Raw genomic sequence first — 23,578 nt, forward strand, 5'->3', positions numbered from 1 at the left:
TTTAAATTATTTCAACAATTCGTGTCTCGCCCGGAGCAAAATAGTTAAATTATGTAAAGAACTGAGATAATTCGCTTAGCGTATTGTGTCTCGCTTACTTTGGTTCCATTCTTTTAAAGTGAATGCATATCTTCATATTATTCCATTCATTTAAAAGATTAAAGTTTATTCTAGAACTTTCTTTATGTAATAGAGATTTGACATTTAGAAGAGTTCTATATGCCAATGTATCATAAATGATTTAAGTCGCGCTAGTATACAAAATCAGAAGAGAGTTTTTTATTCACAAAAGCAGGTTTCTTACGACGTTTTCATTCGAGTACGAACTGATTTATAGATATTTTGGACAACATCACTTACATTACTCTGATCCCAATGTATACTTACATAAACTAAAGCTAAAGCATACAATTGAAAATCAGAAGTAACGAAGGTACCACAAACACCCAGACCCAAGACGACATAGAAAACTAATAAACCTTCTACATCGACTCGGCCGAGAATCGAACCCGGGACCTCAGAGTGGCGTACCAATGGAAACCGGTATACACACCACTCGACCACAGAGGTCGTTAATAGATAACTAGGCAAAGAAAACACACCGTTACGTGCAGTGCCGGCTCAACCACGTATAGTATCCCCGCGTCTTGTTTCTTTACCACTTGATATTTAAAAACCAATAGCAGATCAAGGAAATTTAGAAATAATTTGCTATGAGTCCCACGCTTGTTTAGTCTGGCACTGGTTGCTTGTCGGTCAGAATTCGCAAGATTCTAGCCACTAAAGTAAAGTAAAGTAAAAGCCTGGTAAAATTCTCATTGCTGGGCTAAGGCCACCTCTCCCATCAAGGAGAGGATTTGAAACATATTCCACCACGCTGTTCCAATGCGGGTCGGTGGAATGCACATGTGGCTGAATTTCGATGAAATTAGACACATGCTAGTTTCCTCACGATGTTTTCCTTCACCGCTGAGCACGACATGAATTATAAACACAAATTTAGCACATATATATAGTGGTGCTTGCCTGTGTTTGAACCCGAAACCATCGGTTAAAATGCACGCGTTCTAACCACTGGGCCATCTCAGCTCTTCTGTCTAGACATTAAGTGATATCGAATCGTGTGTATCTTATGGAAACGGAACTAACGGAAAAGTAACGTTTGTTACATTTTGTTGTAGATACATTTCTAAGTGCGCGGTACTTGAAGCTGCACAAACTACGATCGTCAACTGGGTCGTATTATTTCCAATCAAATAAAAATATACTTTATTCTCCAGGCTTTTATGAGCACTTTTGAATCGTCATTTAACAACTATTTTAAGTGAAGCCACCGGTTCGGAAAGTAGATTCTACCGAGCACCGACAAGAAACCCAGAAGTTTCTCTTTTTTATTATCAAAAAATCAGTCACGTTTGTTAATTACAAAATTATATATTTATTCACCTCGACAAAGTTTTTAAGTTTGTTTTGGGGTAATGCTGCTAGCATTCTTGCCACCATTCCACGCCGTCAAGATTTATACAGTAACTAGTTTTGATTCATATTTTTATATATTTAAACATTTAATGTTATTAATTATTAAGTTAATAAAATTAATTTTATGTAGTTTTCTAGAATCAATAAATCTCTCGAGCTAATGTTTGATAGATACACATGTGTCAAAACTTCACTCTGCGCGTTTCAGTTTTCAAGTGATGTTATCCGTGATCGTTAAACACAGGATTAAATAAATTATAAACGGAAATTAATAAAGTTAACGTCAAAACTCCTTGGAGCTGGATCGGATAACAGCACGTGATCCGTTTAAGATCCACGTGTTCTTTCCACTAAGCCATCTGGTTCTTTTATTGTCCAATCCTAATATGTATATAAAAGAATACGTTAAGACAATGCTGTGTATCCCTTTTTTATATAGTACTAGCGACCAGCCCGGCTTCGAACGGATGCAATGCTGATACTAAATATACTACAGAATTTGTTTACTTGCGACATCAAATTAGATACTTCTAAAATTGTTTATGTATCATATAATATAATAACTTTCCTCTTGAATCACTCTATCTATTGAAAAAACCGCATCAAAATATATTGCGTAGTTTTAAATATTTAAGCGTACATAAGGATATAGGGACTGAGAAAGCGACTTCGTTTTATACCATGTAGCGAAGAGAAATGTCAAATATAAAACGATATATACATATAAGGGTCATAATATCATTTGTCAGTACAGCATACGAAGCGACGGTACCGCCAAGGTAATCCAGTAACTATTAAAAAAAAAGAAAATTATGACGTATTCAAATTTACTTTAAACAAAGACATCGATAGCTTCTGTTTTAGTAAAGAAGGTACTCAACTCGAGTTATTATTAATAATATAATTAAATACGAAGTCAATTGTCAAAACGATTCGATTAAAACCTGAGACGACATTATAAGTGAAATTTTGTTTTATTAAAGTGGAAAAGAGACGGCTATAATTTTATAACTTACGTATAAAATGGCTAGTATTTAAAAGTATTATACCAACAATAATACAACAATTATATTTTCCACAGTGCGATTTATTATATAATGGTTATTTCATATAAATGAAATGTTTGATTAAGTAAAAAGCGTTTGAATTGTAATATATTTATTGTATCATCGAATGCATCTATTACGTGGATGGCTTTTGAAAAAAAGAACTATTGTTTTTAAATATAGAATATTTTTATTCTATTGCTATTCGATATTATTCGATATATTTGTCTACATTATGTCTACTATATATTCTATGCGTATCGTTGTATATCCCAGGATAAATTACTCAGGCTTAGGCCAGGCTTAAAACTCGATTTACTATTTTGTAAAATAGTTGCTTTTTAAAAATATTATGTGAACATAATTTAAAACTACTGCGATTTTATTACACTGTAGTACAAAATACATGATTTAAATTTAATTCTATTGTTTCACAAATATTAAAAAAGCAACAGAATTATTTATGCGAGCATGACAGTAGACAGGAACGAAAAGCTTAATTAAAAAGTAAGTGAAGATTTAAAAATAGAATCTATTTAATTGTTTTCTTTTTTTTAATTCAATGTTTTTTTTTCTTTCAAATTATTTCTGTCGAACAGCCGTAAGCCGTATTGCTTAAAAAGCAATTGTAAAAAAATATTGGTAATCCATTTTACGTGTAATTTCCCATATATCCCATATATTTAAAAAATATAAGTATACGAAATTTTGTTATTGTCTTTTTTATATCTCATTCTAAATAAATCATCCGAATTATTTCCTTAATGGTGTATTTCTATGAAAAAGCACAAACATAGATTCATAATAATAATTACGAGGGAGTTCACATTAATTAAAAAAAAATAAAAAAAAATGTTATATTATAAACGTTTATAATTTATTTTTAGACGTAATAACTGTGTAAAATAAAATTATTGAATATTTAAATTTAAAAAAGTAATAAATATTTGTTTAATATATAAATGATGATACTTTTTTATTAAGCCAATTTACTTAAATTATTTACTTCTTTACTATTATTTCCTTCTTTAACTATTTGTCTATTACCTTAAAAAATATATATACATTTTTTTAAGTGTGTCACGCTTACTTTAATAAAAATGTTTATTTCTTTTTTAATTTTAATATTATTAATTTATTTCATAAAAAACTCTTGAAACCGTATTTCGCATATTAATTTATTTCCAATATTTTATGCAACATAATAATATACATAAATAATGTCAATACAGCAATGTATGAAAATTACTTACGTTTCCAGAAGCTGGCAAAAGATCAGAAATTTCCACTAATACAAAATTAACAAAATTAATTTTCATTTAACACACAATAAAAACTTTTTCGTCAACTTTCACAGTAAAAATAGGTTTTATATGTTTAGATCTTGCACTAAAAAAATAAACCACTACATTACTTTTGTTGTTTTTTTTTTTATTTAAAAACTTTTCCGGCGTTCGAATGTGTAAGCGAACGTTGTACGATATCAGGCATGCACTGCGAGGCGTAAGCGGTGTACAACTGATTTCCCGCGCTCGGCCATGACAGAAATACGCTGCCACAGATTAAATAGGAGCGGAATATCGTACTATACGTGCGAATTTTTGAATATTTAAAAGAGATTATAATAGTAATTTATTTAAAACATTTTCGATACGTAGTAAATTAAAATAAAATAATCATATTTTCTTAATATTTTTTTTTAAATAAATTCATGTTCCGTTACTACATTCTATATTTAAATGAGACAAAACTACAATTTTTTTTTCTTAACTGCCTTTAGTATTTTTTAATTTATTTTCTTCTGTATAGACGGTCAGTGACATAGGGTTAGGGCGACAGTTTGACGATTTGACCTATAACGGTTGAAAAGGGCACGGCCTCTAATGAATGAATAGATTGAAATCAAGGGTTTCTGTTAAACAAGAAACAGCTGTATAATATTATTTAGCTATTTTCATACTGTGAGATTAAATGTTCAAATTTTATATACGCAATAGAGTACTATCTCATATAAATTAATGTATTTTTTTTATTTCTCTTTTTAACTTTGTAAAAAAAAGAATATATTCCATCTTAGAAAAAAAAATATTTTAACCGTTTTCAAAGGATCTCATTTTTGACCAAAAAATATATATTACGAACATCATCTTCATCTAATCATCCACTGCTGGATATAGTTACTCACAGGTGGGGTATCGTATACATATACGTCAATGTATTTACTTCATTACTCGCTTTTCCGCGCACCAGTTTCACGCAAGTTAAGCTTTACTCCGCCTCCATGGCTCGTGAGCCGTTACGGGATATTTTATAGTCTATCCGAGGATTTAGTCCAGTAGAAAGTAGCAGTGAAGTAAAATTAATCCAATCTTCAGCTAAATAAGTCAATGGATGAGACCAGAGGCTGAGACTGCACTAGAGGCATACGGGACGCAACGATTTAGTTCCGAAGGTCGGTGGCGAATATTAAGGAGAAGGTAATCTTTCAAACGAATATGGGCGGTAAAGATCATGTAATATCCGGTGGATGATTTATGCGTTCGTTTACCAATATTATAAAAAAATACGATTAACGCTCTCCAAAACGTGCAAGTTCGTTTTAAAGTTATATATATTCCAATAACACGAGAAACGTAATTGGTTACCTTATTATTTATGAAGCATCATTCACACAAACATTAACCTATCACATAAGACCAGTGCTCTGTCCTATAGGTAGTTCCACACGACACAGATTTGGCACAGACACTGGCTGAATAAAAAAGTCTATCGACAAAATAGCAGTACGGGCTTTACCTTCGACTTTTAGTTTAGAGGATGCACAGTTTTTCAAATATTTTCTTACCAGATAATATAATACAAAGACTTTGACTTTCATGATTAGCTTTAAATTTTTCATGTAAGATCAGACTTTTTGAGCTATTAGATTTTTGCTAAGTTGCACAAACAAAAAAAGTCTGTGCCAATTATGTGTGGTGTAGACCTATCATAAGAGACACAGCGTATATTATGTGAAGACTATTTTGTATTTCATTAAATCGATCAAGATATTTTTAATGTTTGTTTTGTACAGAAGACTGTATCAGGTATTCCTTTATTTCTTTATTATTTCTTGCTCGATTTCTTTTGATCGATCATTCCATTAATCTGAAGACATACTCCGTGAACTGAAAGTTTGATATTATAATTTCTTTTTGATGTACGATTGTTTTAACTTTGGACAGTTACACAATATATCACTTATGATATATATCTTTAATAAAAACTCCTTACACATTGTACATTTGGTGAAAAGGTTGAAATAAGACTTCATTGATTTCCGCGTCGTTTAAAAACAATCAATATTTTATTTAATTAACTAAAAAGATTATTTTAATGAGCTATAAGTACACTTTTTACTAACGAAATAATTTATTCATGTGCAGTATTATTTTGATCTAAAATTAAAGAAAAAAGTATTGTTTGTATTCAACCTTTGTGGTTCTGGCAGAATAGAATTGAACCACCCACTTTCAACGCGTGGGCGACGTAAAAGCCGACTATGGGAATTAACTAAAGGCATCAATCGACCTCGTTATTGCCTCGTCTGATTGCAAAAGTACTCCCAGGGATAACTGGAGTCAGGTAGACCATAAAAGTTTACCAAATGTTTTATCACGCAGTTTACTAAATGGAATGAGCGTAATCTATGCCAGTAAAATATTCGCACTTCGAAAGCATTACACTAACCCAATATAAGAGCTGAATTGTACACATTTCAGGTCACATTACGGTTGCAGATATGACAACAAGATAAGGTTGCATATATGTATTTTAAGGAATTTTCATGCATCTGTAAGGAGTTTTCATTCAGCATCAGGACGAAAACTCATAAGTAACGTGACATTTAATTATCATCGGTTTTATAGTACGAATTATGGTGATAAATCGGTTTTGGTCGTGATTGAGGTCAGGTAAGCCATTTTGATTTTACTGGATGTTATTTTTATTAGTGACGTTTCTAGTGTGTGTTTGTGATATTATTTTATGTGTAACTTCACTTATGGTCGCTAGAAGTATATTATATACTTCTTTATATATTATTATTTTCTTTTAGTGTGCCTGCAATTTATTTCCAGACAGCATCATGGTCCGAATTTTCGAATAGAAACTTGATGTTGAAAAGTTTGCGTCGAAAAGTGCCAGTCTGGCTGATCCATAATCCGATTTATTTATTTTTGCGCTATTGACGCTTTTATACAGTTCCTCTTATTTTTTATTTTGTTTATACTTAAGATGGTTTTTCTGTCATTGGATCTACATAAAAAAACTAGAACTACATGCTCCCTACTTTTAAGGCCTCTTCTTCCGTTGATAAGGAGGAGATTTGGAGCTTGGATTCTCTGATCCAATGAACTCGAATTGGCAGATACACATATGGCGAATTGTCAATCAAATTAGATACGTTTAGGTTCTCTTATGCTGTTTTATTACACCAACGAGTACGACATGAACGATTCACACAAATTAAGCTAATGAAAAATCCATGGTGCTTGCCTGGATTGAAACGGCAACCATCGGTTACAACAACAGCCTGTAAATTCCCACTGCTGGGCTAAAGGCCTCCTCTCCGTTTGAGGAGAAGGTTTGGAACATATTCCACCACGCTGTTCCAATGTGGGTTGGTGGAATACACATGTGGCAGAATTTCTATGAAATTTGTCACATACAGGTTTCCTCACGATGTTTTCCTTCACCGCTGAGCACGAGATGAATTATAAAGACAAATTAAGCACATAAATCAGCGGCGCTTGCCTGGGTTCGAACCCGCAATCATCGGTTAAGATGCACGCATTCTAACCACTGGGCCATCTCAGCTCATCTGGTTTTAGAACTCTCTATATTAATCTATTTAATCTAGGGAGCGAGGGCATCATATAATGAAAAAAAAAATCGCTACTTTTTTACAACCTTATAATCTACACAGAGGTCGTTAATACATTAAGCCTTCATAAATAGCCTCTTCGAAGGTGCAAGTTACATTAAAAACCGATTAGGTCTCGAGCAATCTACGTCAGCATTTTTTTCTTATACATACGTATTATATGTATTTTATGTCGAATGAATCTGTATATACGAGGACTCGTATACACCTACTAGGTTTTAACCTTGTTAACCCAGTGTGCCTGATTGACTTCAATGGTTTAATAGATATAAGATCAGATCCCGAGGTTTTATTCAAACCCTAAGCCGGGCTGATAAAGGAAATTCGCATGCACGATATTTACCACCTCGAAATAAATCAATATATGTGTGTTTTTTTTATATATATTTGAACTTTAATTATTATTACTATCACTTTAACTATTTATGTACAATGCTACCTGTAATTGGTTTACTTTATAAAAAGGGATCTCTAATAAAAAGTTTTTCATTTCCTCAATATTTAAATACTTTAATTCAAGTACAATAAACTTATAGAAGCTCCACCTATTAAAAATAAGGTGGCCCAATATTGCCAACCTTACGACGATTTGTCCCATGATACAATTTTTTTTTTATTGCAACATTTCGATGACAAATAAGTATTCAGCCACAAAACAACTGTCATAATGTATTTGTAATATGTACGTGATGTAAAGTAATATTTAGTAATTGATAAGAAGCGTACGTTATTTTGTATGAAAAATGTAGGTTTAATTTAAAATATATTATTATTAAAGATAATTTATTATTGCTATATTTCGAACTCTTTTAACAGTTGGAATTGGTTAATATTGCGTCTCTGATGAATGAATGAATGAATGAAATGAATGAAAAAAATCTATTCGTTAGATAAAATACAGTAGATTGTTATCTACATTCTCTAAATATGCAAGAATGAATAAACTCTTTTTAGAAACCTTTTGATACTATTTAAACTACATACACCTATACAATATACAAATCGGTCTTTTTTGGTGTTATCGTCATTAGACATTATTTGGGTAGATATTTCGGCTGATAAAATCAAGCAGTAATATAAATTCTGCACAAAGTTTTTAAAAGTCGCTTTAATTTTTTATTTTTTAAAAATATATTTATATTCTACCACAGATACGTCAATATAATAGAAACTTTTTACTAATTGCCAGTATCACATTATAGGCTAGCTCGGCGTACCTTCATTAGCCGCTCCCGTCTCGACGTGAAGACACTTAGATTTCGCTCTGCCGCTTCATTTAGATACCATCTTCTACATATGTCGCCACTTCGTTCGTTTAAGAAAAGAAGATAAGCAACGGCCTATTATATATGTTTTTCACTATGTAAGATTGTTGAGGAGAAGTTTTGTAGCTTGTAGCAGTTTGTTTCATTGTGAGTTGGTGGATAAATATATTATGTAGGCAAATTTCATTGATTAGATTGAAGTACATTAATCACTAATAATCCTCCTCGTCTTCAGACTGGTGCAATTTATTAATGAAGAAAATGATTTGATGCAAATATAAGTTATATCCTATAACAAGCATAATATAGCATTTTACCAGAGAAATATTTTTTATATTTGGACTATTAGTTCCAGAGATTACCTCAAATATACAAACTTTACCTATTTGTAATATTAATATAGTTTATGTAATGGCACTGTTGCTTTATTCGTCAGATCATTCGTTTGTTTTATCGTGATAATCACAAACGCTAACAGTCTGATTTAATAAATATTATTGCATTATAAAGTCAATACTTTGAAAAAGGTTTATAACATTACAAGAATAAAGCGGGAGACGCCTCGTGGAGCAGTTAGTTTATATTACACATTAAGATCGTTTATATAAATAGTTTGATATCTAGTGTTTATCTCTGGTAATGCGAGTCCAATTCGAGTAACGTCTCTGTTAGATAATCCGCTTATCGGAAAAGCTTACGAGTTTTATATACAACTTACCTGATGTTGATAAAAGTGATTAAACATACTGTCTTCTTCTTTCAAATATCAAATAAAAAATGAAAGAAAGAGAGAACAGTATTTCAATAAACAGCTTCCAAATAAGTTTATGTATTTAAGACGATTACAAAAAACATTAATGTTATATGTTATAATATTTTCAGGGACAGAACACAAGGACAAAGTTATTGTTACAAATTCTATGTTATTTACGCGATCTAAGATATTTAGCGCCATATTTATACAGAAAAAAATATTATTATTAACTATTCGAAATATTAGCGTAGGTTTAAGGTTTTCACTAATAATAGAAACGACTTCAAATAAAACAACAAAAAAATCTACGAATATTATTTATTTTGGGGTACATATTTAAATTGCACCAAACAGAAAATAAAAAGAAATTCCAAATTAGTTTATGAATGATGGAGTTTTGATATTTGATAAAAAATAATTTACTCGACAAAAATAAGGTACACGTCAAAATAATAGAAAAAGTACCTCCGCTATGACCATCCGCTTTTATCCTCATTAATATACAATATTCCTTTTATATGGCGACACAAGGTAATACAAGGAAATTCTGCCTTATACGTGCGTATCATGTATCGTTTCACGTCATTCTTTTTAAATAATGGCTAAGTATAGTATTTCAACATTTTAGATAAAATGTTATGAAAAATCTTGATATTTTACATTATACTTCACTTTGATATTTTCGATAATTTGAAATTAGAACAATTATGCTTATTATTGTTGTGTTCTATGTAACTCTGTGTGCATAAGGAGAATCTTTTGACAGTTCACAATTTCGCGAGATAGATTATAATCTAACGATATTTACATATTTATGGTGACAAATACACATCTAACATTATTTAATCTACAACAAAAACGTTAAGGTGAAAAAACAAAGATATTTTACAAGCAATGACTGCAGTCGTGTCCCAAATACAGATGTACAGTAAGAGAAAACCTTTGTCAGTTTTCAAATTCATTCCTTTATCAAGTCTCAAAATCTTAGTACCTTTTGAATCTAAACATCAAATCATTGCGACGCAATATATCATTCTCGATCGATAAAGTAGATTGTCGCTCATACTGAGCACACGAAATTAGATCTTAAGGTGACGAACCTTTTCTTACTCCGACTGTACAATGTAGATGTATTCGCGTTTCAATTAGCGTTGCAAAACCCAACGCTGATTTTTAATGGTACCCTATGTGTCTCTGACGGGCTGTGACAATATGTCTGTGTTACGACTTAAAAAAACATGAAATAAATATCAAATATCACTAGTAATATTTACAGTACAAAATTAAATTTAACCAACATAATATGCACATAATTGTAATGATTGATTGGTTAATTTATATCTTTATTACTTAACACTATTACCTGAGTATTCCTTTCTATAAAATACGTGTTATAATTTACAAACATGTGTTTGATAAATGTTTATTATTTCGTTAATAAATATTGCGCAACAAAACGCCACAATACAAAGTAGAACAATTATAATTAATTTTCATTCCGCTTTTCTTATTTTTTGTTAATGAAGACAACCTAATTATTTCATATTATAAGTCATTTATTAAAATTTAATATCAACTGACTATATTACGAGTATTCCAATCTCTTCCTCACAATTTGTCAAATCAACCAAGACTTATTAACAGTAGCAGTAACAGCCTGTTATTATCAATTTCCAGTCATTCTTGGGATAAGACCTGCTCTCCCTTTGAGAAGAAGATTTGGAACTTATTCTCTAGCTACTCTACTGGTTCGTGAATAAACTGCGTCAAAATTTAATTGAATTTAGATGCATGTATGTTTCCTCACGAGATGACTTATAAAAACAATTAAAGTAGATGAACGTTCAGTGGTGTTGGGTTTAAACACATGGTTTCAATACAATCAGACAAGCAATACTCACATTTTGTTTATTAGAAATGTAATGATACAAATCATATGTAATTTTCTTTCTTATATATTTCAATGAATAATGAAACATAACTCAGAAATGAGAAATATGCTTTCTTTTGTCCTCTTGTTATGTCATGCATGGCCTTTTTTACATGACATTCCACATTAGAGCAATTTATATTGGCACTAGTAGCCCGCCCCGGCTTCGCACGGGTGGACATAAGCTTTTTTAAATATTTGACCTTATTTATATATTTCTTCGTTACTTATTTCCGACGTGCTTAACTATTGTCGTTCTTTTTTATATATTTACACAAAAACCTTAATAAATGTTAAAATTAAAGCTTCCTTATGAATCCCTATTTCTATTAGTGAAAACCGCATCACAATTCGTTCAGTAGTTTTGGAGTTTATCGAGAACATATGAGACTGGGAATTTTGTTTTACAATATGTAGTGATGTATGCATTTTTCTTTTTTACATCATTCGTTATTTTCGGTTGTTTTTGCATACAATCTAGAACTTCCTTTTAGTAAATTATTATTCCTGAATTTTTTTATATCTTTTGAAAACCAATATGATCTTTAAGACGTGGTCCGTCGTTGACAAGACGTCGCTACCAACGCTCAATTTGCAGATTCAAATTTGTCTTCTTTGTAATTTTAATAAGCGATAAATGGTTCCAAAATGATTTGGTTTATTAAATACTAGCTGTGCCCGTGAACTTGTACGCGTTTGAATAAAACAAAAAAAATATTATTGTAGCCTAAGTTACTCCTTATTATATCAGTTATCTGCCAGTGTAAGTCCCGTCAAAATCGGTCCAGCCCTGGTAGAGATTAGTCGGAACAAGGAGACAGACAAAAATTTTAAAAAGTGTTATTTTAGTGAGTAAAAAAGGGCTATTTTAATATTACAAACGGACACTCCAATTTTATTACATGTATGGATTGAGCTAGCTAGCTAGAACTAGTATGAGTATAAAATAATAACTATTCTATTAATTTAATATATATCTGAGAATTACGTAAACGCTTAAAATATATTTTATGTCAAAAAACACATTTCAAGTTACCTTGGGAAAATACCTCTCCTTTGGAAGACCAAATTTAGGGCTTACAGAGATTTAGTTTTACATATTAAATTGAAATGCTTTTAACACATTTTGTTCTACTTTAGGTATTAATAATTTATTAATCGATACTAATATTATAAATACGAATGTAACTCTGTCTGTTATCTCTTAACGCTTAAACCGCGGAACCTATTTCAATTTTGTAGGAATTTTTTTGAATCTTGGGGAAGGTCATTTTACCCCACAGGGGAGTTCAATGGGGGTAACGTTAGTAAGTAGAGTTTTATATAATTTCTCGCGCGTCAAGTCGCAGATTCAGCCGGTATGATAATATGTCTTTAATAACATTTTTGAGTATAGTTTAATTGTATACATTATTTATTCCCATATTGCCTTTTACATAAATTGAATGTAACGTTAGCAACTACTTGTAACGTAGATTCTGAGCTAAACCTTAATAATTACAACAAAACAATCTATTTATAAATTAATATTAGTAATTCTTATGTGTGTAAAAGTAATATTCCGTAATATATTGTATGTAAATATTAAATGGGTCTAAAGTAAAGTCCACTATAGCACGTGTCTTACCTCCTAAATTTAAATCGTAAAAACTATTTTATGTAATACAGATTAAAATAAAAATAGTTATACGTCCCAACTTTCCTCGGCTGTATAATAAATTCTACCAGTCATGATTTTTGCGAAATTTTAACCTTTTATATGGCGCACGTAACAAAAGGTTTTAAAATATAATCGTTCCACGTTTTATTTTTCGTTGTTACAACACTCCTACAGATTGTGTTGTATCATAATCGTATGTACAGTATAGCTCTCTTCAATAAATAGGCTACTCGTATCTAACATTGATATCATTTTTCATATCGTACCAGTTCCTGAGATGATTGTATTCAACCAAAGAAACTCTTCATCTTCTTTAATTTTCTACACATGTGAAGAGCTCTTCAAAATTAAGCCATAAACGTTTTTTTTATGTGCAGCTATCATCCCATAGTTACTGGGACAAAAATCAGCTTACGCTATTAATATTAATTCTTTTTTAATGCTGGTGGCATTCTTGCATCCACTCCACGCGGTCAAGATTTATAAAGTAACTAGTTTTAGTTCATATTTGTATATATTTAAGCATTTAATGTTATTAATTCTTATGTAAATAAAGTAAAAAAGAATTCTTAATTAATAATAATGAAAAATGAAAAATAATTCTCTTTTGTACCCAATTTTGTTACTTCCACGCAACCAGAGGATCATGATACAGATAACAATAAACATATGTATAATATATATACTTTTAACATATAGTTCACATGGCATTGGTATTTTTTTACTGATATTTAGTTTTATATGTATTGTTGTTTTTACTTTTGTTTTTTTTTTTTTCTATTCTCAGTCTCTATAATTTTATATGTGACAACTGTTATTGGCTTAATAGTTATTAAGTGTTTGTTATTTTGTTTATCAACGGCGGTATGTTCACCGATTACATAAATAATATAAATATACGTATATACTATGATAAATACATACATAAAATTTACAAAGACTACGACTGTTTTGTATAACTAACTAATATGTAATGTAACAATCATTTAGACTGATATAAAGTTATTGGCATATCCAACAACCGTCTATGGTATATTCAAATTTCGAACTACATATTATTATTATGATTATAGCCCAAGGGATGTCCTTAAAACAAACGACATCATATTCTAATAACTACCATCAAACAGCGACCACTGCCACGAACGTGTGGTAACCATGCGCAACACGACGCTTTGTGTTCAGCGTACAACGACCACAGATTGAATCCAGTATCGTATGGGGATTAATTAACTAGAGAACGGACTAGTACTTGAAATACTGATCGATTATATTCAAAAGCTCGGTATTACTTTGACATGTATCTGACAGAGCCAACTCTAGTAAGCACGGTTTTAGTTTATGAAATACCCGTTTAACAGAGGATTATATATTCGGATGCAATTTCAAATTTGGAATTATTATATATATTACAGTCAAATTATAAAATACTAAATTGAAACAACGCATAAAGAAGGTAATAAGCGACATTGTATAAAATATATTATTTCTTTTTAATTTGAGGAATCGCGTCAAAATACGGTCATCGTCTTCTTACAAGAGAAAAAGTTATTACTTCATCTAATATTATGTTATATAATATAAATTACAAATAAACAAAATAAATTATCTAATTCGAAATAATAAATGTATATCATTAATAATTTTATTTATTACAGTTTGTATAACGGAATTTGTTTAATTATATTGCAACACATTGTAATTGAATTGATGTGAAATTAAATTAACATATACAGGGTTATCGGTTATTCGACTTATATCTGTTAGGAGGTGATAGGGGTGACTATTTGCAATAATTTTAACCCCCATATGCATCATCCAAAAGTGAAACATTTTTGAGTTATCACGTTTTTTAGATTTTTTTCAAAATTTGTCAAAAATGCAACTTCAAAAATTTATTTAGAAAAAAATATAAATATTTTTTTTTATTTCTTATGATTTATAAAAACGAATTAACACTTGATATATGTCAATAGTTAAACAATCATTATCAGCCCAAATTTAAAAATGGGAGGAGGTAAACGATATTATTACAAGATTTTTTATTTTTTTTCCTCAAAATTGTTCTGTAGGTTTTCTTAGCTTTCCAGAAATCTAGAAAAACTAGGAATTTATTTCAAAGCAGCCCTAATAAAATGACCAGAATGGACGCTCGTGTGAATTCGTATACGAACATGAATGAATTTGTAGATAATAAAGGTCGCTCTTTAAAATTCCCACAAAATTAATTAAAAATAATATCCAATGTAAAAAATCTTAGGTACTTACTCACTTAAGTAAGTACTTAATACAAGTTTAAAATAAAATTTAAATGCATAATCAGTTCGATAGCTAAGTTTTAGGTAGGACATTTTGTCAACAGAGCACAATACACAAAGCATGTTCGTCATGCAGGATTCTACCCTCACAAAGAGATCCCTGAAAGAAGCGTTATTTTTTTGTAAATCGTGCTCTAAATTCAGATTCAATAGTCTATTTTTTTTTTTATGTTATAGGTTGGCGGACGAGCATATGGGCCACCTGATGGAAAGTGGTCACCATCACCCATAGACAATGACACTGTAAGATATATTACCTTACATCGTCAATGGGCCACCAACCTTGGGAACTAAGATGTTATGTCCCTTGTGCTGTAGTTACACTGGCTCACTCACCCTTCAAACCGGAACACAACAATACTGAGTATTGTTATTTGGCGGTAGAATAACTGATGAGTGGGTGGTACCTACCCAGACAGGCTTGCACAAAGCCCTACCACCAAGTTATTGGCATACCGCGTCTTGTTTGGAAAAAAAAAATCTGCGGAACATTTGAAGCTAAATTCGATCAATATTGGATTACTAACTGCCATAATGACACCTTATTGGAGTGAGAGAGTCCACAAACATCCTATCCTCCTCGAAGACTTAATTACAAAAAGAAGATTATGAGATAAAAAATATACCAGAGAGAAAGAGGTTCTGCAGATTTTGGTGTTAATGTTACGCGATCTTCGATAGCCATTTTCGAATGAGGCGAGGTGTTATAATTTTGATGAATTTTTTTGCACCACTACTCCAAGGGCTTTTCGACAGCAATTGGAACAAAAGGTAGTTCGATATAAGACATAATTAAATATACGTATTAATATTTAAGTGTAACTAATATTGATACTGTGAAGTCGCTGGCAGTATCATAAGTGTAATATTTGGCATATTGATCGCACTAACAGTTTAGTTCGTTTGTGGACTTGTACAGCGAATGTAAATCGAAAATGATATTCAAACGTTTCAATCTATGCTAATATTACAAATGGAAAACTCTATCTGTTACGTTTTCTCTGCTAAGACACAATTGAATTTGAGAGAATTTGTATGAACCTTAAGTCGATGAGTCGAGATGGCCCAGTGGTTAGAACGCGTGCATCTTAACCGATGATTGCGGGTTCAAACCCAAGCAAGCACCGCTGATTCATGTGCTTAATTTGTCTTTATAATTCATCTCGTGCTCAGCGGTGAAGGAAAACATCGTGAGGAAACCTGCATGTGTCTAATTTCATAAAAATTCTGCCATATGTGTATTTCACCAACCCGCATTGGAACAGCGTGGTGGAATATGTTCCAAACCTTCTCCTCAAAGGGAGAAGGGGCCTTTAACCCAGCAGTGGGAATTTACAGGCTGTTGTTGTTGTTGTTGTTGTATGAACCTTGAACGTTAAGAAAATATTTATTACTTTTTTATGATGAACATCTGACAATTAACACCTAAAATTACCTTATATAATTAATTAAAGTAGCTTGTACTTGGGTATGTATATTAAAATCATACATCCAATGCTATTATTGGTATATTAGGAGTGCCACTAGGTTTATTTTGAGAAAGTATTATTTTTGAGTTTGTATTTTAAATAATAATTAAAATTGCATTATTTATTGACTTCTTGGCTTACATTGAATAACATGCATTGTATTTTATTCTTAGGTGTGTCAATAGAAAAGCAATAAAGAGACAGATAGATTTAATTTCACATTTATAATATTGGAATATTTAATAATAATTAGAAATCCATTCAAACGGTAAATACAAAATAATAATTACAATCATTTTCCTTTAATAATACAGACATCAAGTATCTTTAATTAAACCGAGGTGCTTACTTTGACGAATCCTTTAACAGGAAGTCAATATTAATAGCTTTTATTTGAGAACGATTTCCAATTCCCCAGAAACAAATTAATTATTAATAGACTTTATTAACATAAGAATTAACAACATTAAATGCTTAAATATATATATACAAATATGAACTAAAACTAGTTACTGTATAAATCTTGACCGCGTGGAATGGTGGCAAGAATGCTAGCAGCATTTCCCCGTTGAATCGCAATTCCGATCCTCTGGGCAAAAAACGAACCAGCCCTCTTGTCACCAGTGGAGGCAATGAGGCGAGGTGTTATACTTTTGATGAAGCTTTTTGCACCACTACTCCAAGGGCCAAGCGTTTCAACAGCAAATGGAACAAAAAAGTAATTAGATATAATACACGAATATTTAGTTATTTTTTTGGCTTCAGCTTTTTCCGCAGCGGCACCGGCTCTTAACATTGTTTCCCGGATATGAGATGGGGCCAACGTGTCAACACATGTAGCGTCCCACACAAGGGCCCGACCCCGTTCCCAGGGAACCAATGTTAATCCATCAGGTCTCTTACCATCATCACGACTAATTCCACGAGGCTCAGTAAGAGCAGGAACGTCGATAGTGGCAAGAGCCCTTTTTATTATGTCATTAAGAGAACCGTGGCGGAAAAGCCTACCTGAACTCCTTGGGCAAGAGAGACCATGTAAACCGAAAGAGTCTACCTCCTTTCCACACGGGCATCTGTGTTCAGAACACAGAGGTGTTCCCAGTCGGAGACCAATGGATATGCGAAAACATTCATTATCTAAAAGTGTCCCAAGATTTTTAGAGGGTAATGAATTCAACCAGTGACTAGACTCTTTAGATGATAACGCTAGAAGCCTGGCACGGTCTTGAGCACTTGTTAAATTTTGTGTCAAACTGTGTAGTGTAGCGTGAACCAATGAAGAATCCCAAAGTTTTTGTTTTGTAACTTCCTTAGGGATATCATCATTAGGGCACTTTACCTTCCAGGTCTCTATCGCCTCAGTAACATCCATGATTTTTACAGATTTTGATTTTAAAATTTCTGAACAAAGGTCTAAAATGCTATGTACAGAAGAGAGAAAGGCCGGGAGGGCAACACTTGATATTTTTCTCACGCCGATGCCACCAAAAGGAATGGGAAGTGTAGCTTGAGTCCAAGAATATTCATCAAGAGATAAATTTAGAATTTTTTCTAAAGCTTTTTTAAGGGTGGCATCGATTTGATTGGTAAGACTAGGATATTTCCAGATTGGGCTCGTACGTAGAATGTACATTAATTTTGGAACGAAAAGGCAATGTTTTAAGATTGTATAAGCTATATGAGAATTTAAAATGCCCAGTCTGTCAAAATTGTCCGAAAATATTTTAATTTTTTCGTTAAGAGAAGGCTCTATGCCCTCATCAAATAATGGTGCACCAAGGAGGCAAAGTGTATCTTTATGAAGAATTTTTATGTTAGGTGCAATTTTATTAAATTTATCTATTGCCAAACTAATATTTTTGTGAGTTAAATTGTCCGTAAAAAAAAATTCACATTTTGAAAAATTCAATTTAAGACCAATTTTATCAAATTGTTCTTTAATTTTAATTAAATCTTCAATAACGTCATCTACTTTACCTCCTATAGTTCCATCATCTAGGTACCAAACGTTTAATTTAGATTTTAAATTCGAAATGCAGCTATGAATACCTAAGCTAAAAAGAGCAGGACCCAATGGATCTCCTTGCTGAACGCCTACATTAGAATGAATTGTATCTTCACCAAAAAATAATTTGGAAGGTGAACTATAACATTGCCAAACGTATGGGTAAATTTCAGGCAGATTAGAGAAGACTTCGTTAAGCAAGGTTCCTCTATCTAAGGAGTTAAAAGCATTCTTTACATCAACTTTCAGAAGTACCTCGGCCTCGTTTCCTTTTAGAAAGGTACGAGTAGAGTGTACTGCTGCTTCACAACCACCTCTGCTTCCAAAACCGAGTTGAATTGGTTGAAATTTGGTTTTTAGGGTGGAGACTATGTGCCTACATGCTAATTTAGATGCCAAACGGCGAAAAGTGGTCCCGATTGCTATTGGACGGATACTTCCGTCTTTTTTATTAAAGGCACAAAGTCTTGCACCATAAAAATGTTTTAAAAAGGATGAAATCACCTTACCAGATAGCATAAAATTGCAAAGATTAGTTATGTCACTTAATAGGGCCCTGCCAGCGTCACCGGCTGAGGCACTCACAAGATCTTTAAGATGTTGTGGAGTGATACCATCAATGCCACTAGCAGACCCGCTAGAAAATGACATAATGGCGGCATAGGTATCTTCATCCTTAACCTGTAAAAAATTGTTCTGTGTAGGCGGGGGCGGAAGCACAGTTGTTGGGTATGGCAAAGGATGCTTTTCTTGCAAGGATTCTAACGTTATATCATTAAAAGGTGCGATGGTATCGTTAGAAAAAAGAATGCGAGCTGCATTCTTAAAATCTCCATCCATTGCTTTATTCTCAACATTTTTCTTTAAATCAAATTTTTGAGGTCGTGATGAGTATTTTGGAATTGAAATTTGTTTATCTAATAAACTATTTTGTTTTAATTTGGTCGATAAGGAACCATTTTTGGTTTTATCGACATGAAAAAACTTAAAAGAAAACGTAAAAAGATTTTGCCATGCCGAATTACTATTAGAAAGACAATTTTGAAGTACAATGGATAAAGATCTAGCTAGAGATATTCTCGCTCCCCTAGGGATTCTTTTTACTAAAGGTATATTTTTGTGACATTTTGTTAATAGATTTTCAAAATTAATTGAATCTGTATCACTGTTCGAATTAGTAGGTAAAATAGAAAAAGTATCATTTGATTTTTCTAATGGAAGGCTATGACAGCGGGTTGTATGAATTTTTAAGCCTTTTTGGCTTCTGAATAGCCTCCCATTAGTACATTGGGGACATGTTAAGAGGTCCGGCTGGGAATTAATGATTGTCCTATCATTATTAGAATATAACATTTAACTGTATAAACTTATAAACACTATAAACACATAAAGTCACTATTATGCCGCTAGAGTGTCAGCAGCACAGCATTACAGCAAGCGGCTCATCGTAGGGACGCTTGACTTGCTCGGCATCGCCTCACTCGTCACGACCCCTGAGAACAAAAAGCGAAATCAGTAAATCATGAAATTCCAAATATTTATTTCGAATAATTTGATGTTAAGAATAAACTTGATGTCAATTTAATAAGAAATGGATCGATAAATAATTTTATTATAATAAAATTAAAACCGAAATTTATTTTGACATTGACATCAAATTTCTTCTTTCGTAATTTCTAATTTCGTATGATGCCAGGCTAAATTTTATTTTGAAAAAAAATAGGGTTCCGTAAGATATTTTGGGTTTTTCGGACAAAAAAGGAAAAAATCTACCAAAAAAGTTGATTTTTTGCGTATGATGCCTAAACTATAAAAGATAGAACTATAAAATGTTCTCACTTAATAATTAATTATTAATTAGTTAAGGCTTATCAGTCAATAATTAATTAATAATTAATTATTAATTAATTATTAATTAATCACTTAATAATTAATTATTAATTAGTTAAGGCTTATCAGTCATCAGTCATCAGTTATCAGTCAGAAATCTACCATCGTGTCAAAGAAACAAACTTAGCAGGATATTTTTTAAATATCATATTTTACTATTATTGTTTTCATAAAATAGCAGAAAATATCTTTTAGTTATTCTTCCATTTCCTAAAAAGAGTATTTAACTAAGAAGTCATTCTTTTTACGATTGATTATGTAATATATGTACATCACCTTGCGTAACCGTATGTATATGCTACCACCAAAAAAAAAGTAAATCCTCTATAGTACGTGTAGCCCGTTGGAATGATTTTATTATTTTATTTTATTTTATAATAATTGTATGATGCCTAAACTATAAAAGATAGAACTATAAAATGTTCTCACTCCGGTCCTTAGAGGGCATAATGGCCTCCGACCCTAAGAACCTCATCAGATTCGTGGCTGATGTTGGTCTGGCTGAGGTGTTGTGATCACGAATTTGAGGTTTATCACAATAGATCCAAGCGCCGGTTGCAGTAATTCTTCAAATGTGACCGTGCCTCGGCAGTAGGGATATTAGAAGACTGATTATGAACCGTTATCTACGCGGGCGAAGCCGCGGGCGACCGCTAATTTGTTTATAATTCATCTTGTGCTCGGCGGTGAAAGAAAACATCGTGAGGAAACCTGCATGTGTCTAATTTAGAAATTCTGCCACATGTGTATTCCACCAACCCGCATTGGAACAGCGTGGTGGAATATGTTCTAAACCTTCTCCTCAAGGGGAGAGGATGCCTTAGTCCAGTAGTAAGAAATTTACGGGCTATTGTTGAACACGATCAAAATTCTTCTTTAATAATTTAAATACAGAATATTGAAAAGTTAAAAAGGATCTGAACTTCACAATTCTTGTTATAGATTATTTTCGTTCATTGAAAATATGAAATCTTGTTTGATTGTGTCAAAAAGGTGCGAATTTAAAGAATTTCGATGATATCTCAAAATCGGTATTCTTTCCCGCTGAATAAAACATCAAAAATTTCTCGGAATAATACGATAACTAAACATTTCGATATTAATCGACTATCTCCATCTTTGTAAAGAGTTTATGTGTTATTTTTAAAAGGAAAATGATGTTGAGTAAAAAAATACAAAAGACGAAATTGTAAGGATAGATCCGTATCATCTATACGTATTATAAGAGTTGAGTGTCTGTTTGTAAATTTAAAATAACCGCATTTTATCAAAAGTATATCTACATATATGTATACACGGTACATATGTATACCAAAATAACATTTTTTTTTTGTTTACTGTCCGTGTGGTTGTTTCGGCTAATATTAACGGCTGGACTGATTTTGACGAGACTTTTACTAGCAGATGTAATAATGAGTAACTTAGCGCACTTTTATTTTAGAATAAAATAATAATAAGTTGTTACAGGACGTCACGTCTGTACAATCACGTCCTGTCGTGCCTTCTAACCACTAATTAATATCACAAAAGCTGCCTAATACAGAATTAATAAGTTATAGTAAAATCTGCGAAATGAACTATAACTTTTTTGTTCAATTCAAACGCGCACGAATTAAATTCTCTATTTATTAATATTATAAATTTAAAAAATCAAAATTAAAATAAACTTTATTCAAATGGGCTTTTACAAGCACTTTTGAATCGTCAATGAACAATTAAGTGAAGCTACCACCGGTTCGAAAAGTAGATTCTACCGAGAACAACCGGCAAGAAAATCAGTAGTTACTCATTTTCAACATTTAAAAAATACAAATTCATGTTAGTTAATACTATAATTATTTAAATTAATATCAATTATAAAAGTAACTCTGTCTGTCTGTCGCTCTTTCACGACCAAACCGCTGAATCGATTTTTTTTAAATTTGGTATGAAGCAAACGTGAACTTCAAAAAAGGACATACGCTTCTTTTTCGCCTGACACTAACAAAGATTACCCGAAAACGTGAGCGAAGCCGCGGGCGACTACTAGTAAAATATATGATATATCTTTAAGTATTCTGATTCTGATTTTGGCCGCTTAGGCCAATCTCAAGGACGACTAATCCCCTACACAGAACATATTATAGTGTACAATTGTAGGAGCAACCCATTCCTCGCTCTCTCAACTGGAAAGAGTTCAGACACAAGACCAAATATTTCTATGTTCTTCCCAAGACACAGAAGTGTACCAAATTCAAAATTCCGAGTTGTTATTGAGAATTATTCAATAGGAAAATCAAGTAACTTTTTATCAGCCCTACCTGGTAAATGCTATTAAATTGTTCATGTTTATATTTATCAACTTATTTTATTAGTTGTCATTAATAGATGGCGTTAGTAGGATATTAAATCGCGCTATAGATGTTTTCTTTTTGTTACAATATGTAAAGCAATGTTCCAAATAAAATTTGAGTTTCCTGGATCAATAGTACTTTCATTCGTCATCTAACATTGGTCCTTCGAGCCGGATTAAATAATAGTGAAAATTCGAGTCGGTTTGCGAAGTGCAGTGTGAAAAGTGCAAATTGTGCGGAGTGTATAATGGTACTTAGCTGCCATGGAATTACGGTATAGAAGTGAGTGAGAGGAATAGTGAAGTTAAAGGAAGTGATTTGTGTGGCAAAGTGTGTGTGAAACGGGATTACAGTGCATACAAACGGACTAGTGGTGGTGGACTGGTAACCGTAAGTACTAGAATAAGGACATAGACAATTGGTGAAAAGTGATATAGACTTAAAATAATTTCAATATTTGGACTTGTAAAAATTCAAAAAACACATTGACATTAGCTGTTATTCT

At 32.0% G+C, this 23,578-nt stretch overlaps 1 protein-coding gene across 1 annotated transcript in view; it reads right to left on the bottom strand.

The window, feature by feature from the left end:
• LOC124540319 (orexin/Hypocretin receptor type 1-like) overlaps positions 1-4,023 on the bottom strand; it is a 174,539-nt gene extending 170,516 nt beyond the window's left edge. Inside the window, exon 1 of the mRNA XM_047117805.1 lies at positions 3,779-4,023. The gene's annotated coding sequence lies outside the window, so the exon portion shown is untranslated. The remainder of the gene's footprint in view (positions 1-3,778) is intronic.
• Between the last annotated feature and the right edge of the window lie 19,555 nt (positions 4,024-23,578).

Source organism: Vanessa cardui, chromosome 24 (genome assembly GCF_905220365.1).
Source record: "Vanessa cardui chromosome 24, ilVanCard2.1, whole genome shotgun sequence".
NCBI classification, from domain to species: Eukaryota; Metazoa; Arthropoda; class Insecta; order Lepidoptera; family Nymphalidae; genus Vanessa; species Vanessa cardui.